A 7,198-nucleotide genomic window follows, 5' to 3' on the forward strand; every position below is an offset into this window, starting at 1 on the left:
CCCCCCCCCCCCCCCCCCCCCGGGTTCCAGGTAAGTAGAATTTGTGTTTCTAAGCTCCCAAGGGATGCTGAGGCTGCCGGTCTGGGGACCACACCGTGCGCCTGTCTACTGCATGATCTTGACCCCGCCCAGCCCCTAGAAGGCAGGTGTCCTCTTGCATTTACTCAGTTCGAGTATTCTTTACAAATGAGTAGGTGTATTGCACCCAAACTGTTTGCCTGCATGCCGAGATGGTCCAGGGGGTGAAAAACCAGCATAAGATAGTCCTTGTTTTCTGGGGTTTGCAGTCCAGGTAGATAGAACAAGCTAAGATATAAAACCATTCTAGAATACTTCAAGGAAGCACACACCGCCAAGGGTTAAAGGGGATGAGTTATTCCCACTTCAGAATTCAGTGCGGACTAAATTAGCTTTTATTGGTTTAATGAAAAACATGGCATTAAACATACTCCTGTTTGCACTGATAGCAAACCGAAGGAACATTATTTCAATATTTGCAGATTCTTTGGCCTTTTCGATAGAGGCAATTATATCTTCTCTTTCAAATAATGATTGCTTTGTCCTGCCTTCCCAATCCTTATGTTTTGAACTCATTGTATGATTATTTTCTATTTCCAGGTAATGTCTTTTTTTATTATGTAATATATCACATGGTTCTAAGCCCGCCGTTCTGCCAGTGTGTGAGCTGCGGGCTGCCCTTTCGGATCCCGGTCACATGGAGTTCTAAGGAAATGACTCCCCTTCCAGTTTTGCTCTGGGGTGCCCTTCACTCAGAGTCTGCAAAGAGGGGTTGAAATCGCACAATACACGATGCTGTTCAACTTAATTAAGTACATGCCTATCTGTCATGCCTTTTACATTTACGTTTAAAGATGCACTGAGGGGAGCGCCTGGGTGGTGCGGTCGTTAAGCGTCTGCCTTCGGCTCAGGGCGTGATCCCGGCGTTATGGGATCGAGCCCCACATCAGGCTGCTCCGCTAGGAGCCTGCATCTTCCTCTCCCACTCCCCCTGCTTGTGTTCCCTCTCTCGCTGGCTGTGTCTCTGTCAAATAAAAAAATAAAATCTTTTTAAAAAAGTATTAAAAAAAATAAAGATGCACTGAGGAAGGTCTTATGGTCACTGTCTCCTCGCCATCAGGCTCCTCCTCTTAGCGCTCCCAGGCCAGCCCTGTAGTCTCCCCGCTTCTGTGACTCTCCAGGATTTCCACGTGCCTGTTCAGGCAGGTACGAATGTGCAATGCTACATTTTAAAAGGAGGCCTTTAAAAAAAAATGTTTTCATGAAAGACACATTGTCTTGTCCCTTGTTTTGTATTCACCTAGAAGTAGGTATCTTAGAGGTTTTCCCTTATATCCTGAGTCCTTTTTTTGTTCTTTCAAACTCCCCACTCTAGAGTTCAGCACTGCGTGGATTCATCGTAATTTCCCTCTTGTGAATGAACGTTGACGTCGTTGACAAAGTCCTGTGTGACTTTGCTGTGTGACTTTGCTCGCGTGTCCCAGAGCACGTATTTCAACTCATAAATGGGGAACCCTAAGAGCTACACTGTGGGTTCAAAGACAGTTACGGGTTTGCGATTTCCACGGTGTTGTCAAAGTGCCTGCCCAGGGCTGCAACGTACTTGCAGACGCAAAGGCAGGGATGGGCACGTCCCTTCCACTGAACGTTACCATCAGGTTAGCTCGCACTTGGAACCTTGCCACGAGTGAAAAACAGGGTTCCAGAGAATCATGACTCTCCTTCGCTCATCGTATCCAGGGAGATCAGCATCTTTTCTTCTGTTCTAAAGGCCCCTGATGGTTCCCTTCCCACGGACTCTTCATTCATGGCTTTTCCTGGCTTTTCTTTAGACTTGTTCATCTTTTTCTAATCAATTTTTTAATCCTGTTTTTAGGCACCTTTAACTTATTAGGGGGATAACTATTTTTTTCTGAAATATGAACCCAAGCATTTTTTTTCAGTTCTTGGGTTGTTTTAACTTTGGATACGATGAGCTTCCTTTTTAATGTAGTAGGTTTTTAAATGTAATCCAGTTTACCCACTTTTATTTATGTGCACTGGATTTCAGATTTTAGAAAAGACCTACTCTACATGTATAAATAAGCACTACTTGTTTTCATACATTGTTTTCGTGGTTGCATTTTTTAAGAACTGAGTCTTTATCCATCAGAAACTTACTCTGGTGTGCATTCAGAGAGACACATCATGTTTCCTTTTGTTTTCTTCAGAGAGCAACTGGTTGTCCTAATACAATTTACCTGCACTTGTGCGTTATCCCCTTGTCCATCACTGGCGATGGCTAGTTGAGTCATCTCCATTTTTTCTTGATCTGTTTCGCCGAGGACTTACCAGCTGTCTAAAACAAACACGTTTCTGGCTCTGGTGATCTTCTCTGTGGTCCCATTCATTTTCTGTTCTATTACTTATTCTTTTATTTTTCTGTTTTTCTTTGTTCTACCTTTTGAGTTTTATTTGCCGGTGTTTAGCTGCTTTCTTAAAGTGAGTGTTTAGCTCATGGATTGCAAGCCTTTCTATTTTTTTTCTCTAATATATGCATTCATGATTTAAAAAAGAAAACGAAACCCCATAAGCATGTCTTAAACTGTATCCACAAGTTTTGAAATGGCTGGATCATTTTAAAAATGGCATTCAGTTCAAAATATTTTCCAAATTTCGTTGTAATTTCTTCTTTGATCCATGGGTGATTGAGAAGGATATTGTGTATTTTCCAAATGTTTAGGGATTTTCTCATTTTCTGATTTCTAGCTTAATTTCACTGTCTTCACGGAACATGTTTTATATTATTTTAATCCTTGGAAATAGTTGGAAACTTGATCTGTGGCCCAGAATATACTCCATTTTTGTAAATGTTTTACGTGTACTGGAAAATACCAAGTATTTTTGTAGACATTGGTGGTAATATTTTAGGTATGTCAGTTGGGTCTCCTTGGCTAACATCTTTTACGTCCTTATGGGTCATCATTTTGTGTCTGCTTATTTTGCCATTTACTCTGAAGGGCGCGTTAACATCTTCCGTGATGTGGATTTGTTTCTGTCTTGTCTTACAAAGTTCCTTCTTTGTATCGTGTATTTTGAGGCTACGCTATTACATGAATTTAACGTGGTAACGATTGTATCTTCTTAGTGAATTGCACCTTCTAACATGAAACGTCCCCCTGTATCTCTAGTACCACTCGTTGGCTTGAGTCTACTTTGTCTGAGATTCATCTGGCTACATGGCCTTTCTTTTGTTCAGTGTTTCCGTGACAGATCGTTTTACTTTAACCCTTATTTGATCTCATGTAATCCTTTGTGGAACCTTTACATACTCTCAAGGCAAGTCTCTTGTAAACAACACAAAATTGGTGTGTGAGTGTGAGCACGTAGGCGTGTGTTTTAATTTAGTCTGACAGTTTGGGGCCTCTTAGAGACCTTTTATATTTAAAGTAATAACTAATTTATTTTAAAGATTTTATTTATTTATTAGACAGAGATAGAGACAGCTAGCGAGAGAGGGAACACAAGCAGGGGGAGCGGGAGAGGAAGAAGCAGGCTCATAGCGGAGGAGCCTGACGTGGGGCTCGATCCCGTAATGCCGGGATCACGCCCTGAGCCGAAGGCAGACGCTTAACCGCTGTGCCACCCAGGCGCCCCTAAAGTAATAACTAATTTATTTGTGTTTAGATTCACCACCATACTATTCACTCTCTATTTTTATGGTCTTCTCCCTTAGAGTAAATACTTTAGATTACGTGTATTATTCTATCCCCCCTTCGCTTTTTAATTGAAACATTATTAGTATTATTTTAAAGGTGATCAGAGACACTGTGGTGTGCATTTCCGATTTACGGACACCGAACCTAAGCGGCTACTTTCACTACATTTAAGACAAGACAAAGATCTTAGAACTCCTACTTCATTTAACTCTCTCCCAAACTCTTAAGCTATTTTTGTTTTTCTTTTTGAGTCTAAATTCATTTTACATTCCAGAAGGTATTATTATTATTTTTTAAAAATTTTATGTAGTTGATATTTATTTGGCTTGCCCAAATCTTTATCTTTCCTTCCTCACACCTTCCTGCAACTCTACGCCTTCATCTGGGACGTTTTTCCTTCTGCCAGAAGGCCGCCTCATTACTTCCTTTCATGCAAATTTAAGGGTGATGAACTCTGTTGGGTTTGTCTAAAAAATAATTATTATTTTACCTTCACTTTTGAAAGGTATTTTAGTTGGACATACGATTCTGGATTGGGAATCTTTCAGCCCTTCAGTTATATTGTTTTCTTGACTCTATTGCTTATTGTGGGAAGCCAGGTATTGATTTGAAAGTAGTCTCTATTTTTTCTCTGGTTGCTTTTAGGGTTTCTCATTCCCTTGGTTTTGATGATGTCATCATGAGGTCATAAAGCACTCCCTGAAAATTACATATGTATTTGCTCGTTGTTCATATACTCCTTTAATTGGAAGCTTGAGCCCCTTTCTCATTTTTGAAAAACTACTAGTCTTGATTTTTTCAAGCATTGCTTCTGTGCGTCCTTTCCCTTCTGTGTTGTAGTCTCCATATTTTCTGCAGATCTATCTAGCAGTTTTTTTCTAATCTTCATTTTTTTCTTGAGTCTAACCTACTTTTCCCCATCCGGTGAGTCCTTACTTGCTGCTTTTTATAAAGTCTAATTTTTTGGTGAAGTTCTTTATCACGTCTTTCATTTCTCTGACATATTAAGACTAATTATTTCAAGGTCTGTGAAGATTACATCTTTTATATGTATTCTCAGTTTCTGTTTTCTGTTGTTTCTTGCGGTATGCATGTGTATTTCCTCCTCAACTACCTGATTATTGTGAATTAGGTGTGGTGAAACTCATTGGAAACATGTAGAATAATTTGTCTTCTCCTTGGAGAGGACCGTTCTTAGCTTCTTATAGAAGGCTGGTAACTCAACAAAATCCTGAATCACATTTTGCAATTTGAAGGAGAGGCACGATTAAAGCTGGCTTGGTATTTTTCTAAGTAACACTCATTTCTCAGGTGTAATCTTTGGGGTCCAGATCCAAAGCCAGGATTTTAACAGACATGATGTCCATTGTCGGGGCTCCGCTCCACCATTCCATGTTGAGCCCATGCCCCTGCCTCTCTCTCGTGGGTGCATCTTTTGCTTATCAGAAGATGCTTTTAGCTGCAAAATTGTCCCAAATCCCAGATCACTTCCTGGGGATGACTTATCATCTCAGATCGTGGCATCATAATTTTTCATAGATCTCTGACGGCTTCAGTCTGATTTCTAAGATGTTTTATCTGGCTTTTACTGTTCTGTTCATTCGAAGAGTTGTCCTGAGTATTGGAGCCCACCCCCACTAGAAGCAGAACTGCCTTTTTCTGCCTATTTGAAATGCCATCTTTTCAAATATATGACATTGTTGTATGAACTTAATCCAATTTTTAGATTTTCTTTTCTGTTCCATAAGTTTCTCTGTCTATGCACATGGCAGCAATGTACTGTTTTATTCACTGAGGCTTTATAACATGTTCTGATACCTGTTAGGATGACCCCTTTCTACTGTTCTGTGGTTTTTGAATCAGTCCTTATTTCCGCTTTTTGTTTTCCTTTTGTTTGTCTCTCCATGAACTTTCGAATCAGGTTAGCCAATTCTTGCTAAAAATCTGTTGCTATTTAAGGAGAGGGGATCATCTTAAATTTCCACATTGAATTAAGAGAGAAGTCTCTGTGATATTGGGTCTTTTTATTTGAGAACATCGTTGATCAATTAATATGTTCCTAAATCTTCTGTCCTTTTTTCATAAGGATATTGATATTTTAGTCATGCAAGTCTTACGTAGTTTATTGTTCTGGTGTTGTTGGGAAGGTGGTATTTCCCCATTATTACTGGGTGTTGACATAAATGAGAGCTGTTTATTCAGCGTGTTACTTATATGTTACACTGGATTTGTGTTGCAGTGTAGTTGTTAGTAAAATTATCTTGGTTTTTGATTTAACGAAAGCACTTTTCTTTTAAAATAATCATAGATTCGCAGGAAATTGCAAAGACAGTACACTGAGGTCCTGTGTCCTTCTGTCCGGTTTCCCTCCGTAATCAGAGTGTAATATCAAAACCAGGACTTTGCCCTTGGTATCACGTGTACGTGTAGCTCCGTGTCACTTTACAACACGTGTAGTTTGCATGACCACCCCTGCAGTCAAAGTGCAGAATGTTCCATCACCACAAATATCTTCCCCTGTGTTATGCTATCCATAGTCACAACCTCCCACCCAACCCCACCTTCCTTAACCCCTGGCAAACACTAATTTTCTCCCCATCTATATAATTTTTGCCATTTTGAGAATGTTGCCTAAATGGAAACATATGATATACGACCTTTTGAGAGTGACATTTTTCGCTCAGCACAATGCCTTGAAATCCATAAGAATTGTTATGTGTGTCACAAGTGTGTTCCTTTTTATAGCTCGGTACTATTGCATGGAATAAATGTAATGGTATATATATATATATATATTTTTTAACCATTCAGCTCTTGCAGGACATTTGTTTCCAGTTTTGGGGTTATTTCAATCAGACCTTCTGTGAAGGTCCATGTGCAGGTTTCTATGTGGACAAAGGTTTTCATTTCTCTGGGACAAATGCCCAGGGGTGGGATCGATGGGTTGTATGCTAAGTATATATTTAGTTTTGGAAAAAGAAATTCCACAGTGACTGAATCAGTTTGAAGGAAGGGTAGAAAAAGGACATCCCTTTACCCTGCCACTTGTAATATAATTGTCTTCAATATGCCCCCTGTCTACGGACAGCTGTAAGTTGTGCTACACCTGTCAGGCCTGATTTTGAAAGCGCACCAGGAGAAGGAAAGGCAATTGTATCTCTCCATAGTTTTGGTTTCTTCCTCTTTGATGTTCTAAGTTTCCTTCCCTTCCCTTCTTTCTGTTTAGAGAACTTCCTTTGAGTCAATATGTTAGTAGAGGTATGCTGGTGACAACCGTCTTCATGGTCTTTGTCTGAGGATGCCAGGACTTCCCCTTCAGGCTGGAAGGATATTTTTACTGGGTCTGGGACTGCAGGCTGACTGCTCATTTCTTCCAGCTCGGAAGAAATGTGTCCGTCCCTTCAGTTTCTAGTGAGAAATGTCTGATTGTTCTGATTGTATTTCCTCTAGAATGAGGCATCCTTTTCTCTCACCGCCTTTGA

Source organism: Ursus maritimus, unplaced genomic scaffold (genome assembly GCF_017311325.1).
Source record: "Ursus maritimus isolate PB19 unplaced genomic scaffold, ASM1731132v1 scaffold_31, whole genome shotgun sequence".
NCBI classification, from domain to species: Eukaryota; Metazoa; Chordata; class Mammalia; order Carnivora; family Ursidae; genus Ursus; species Ursus maritimus.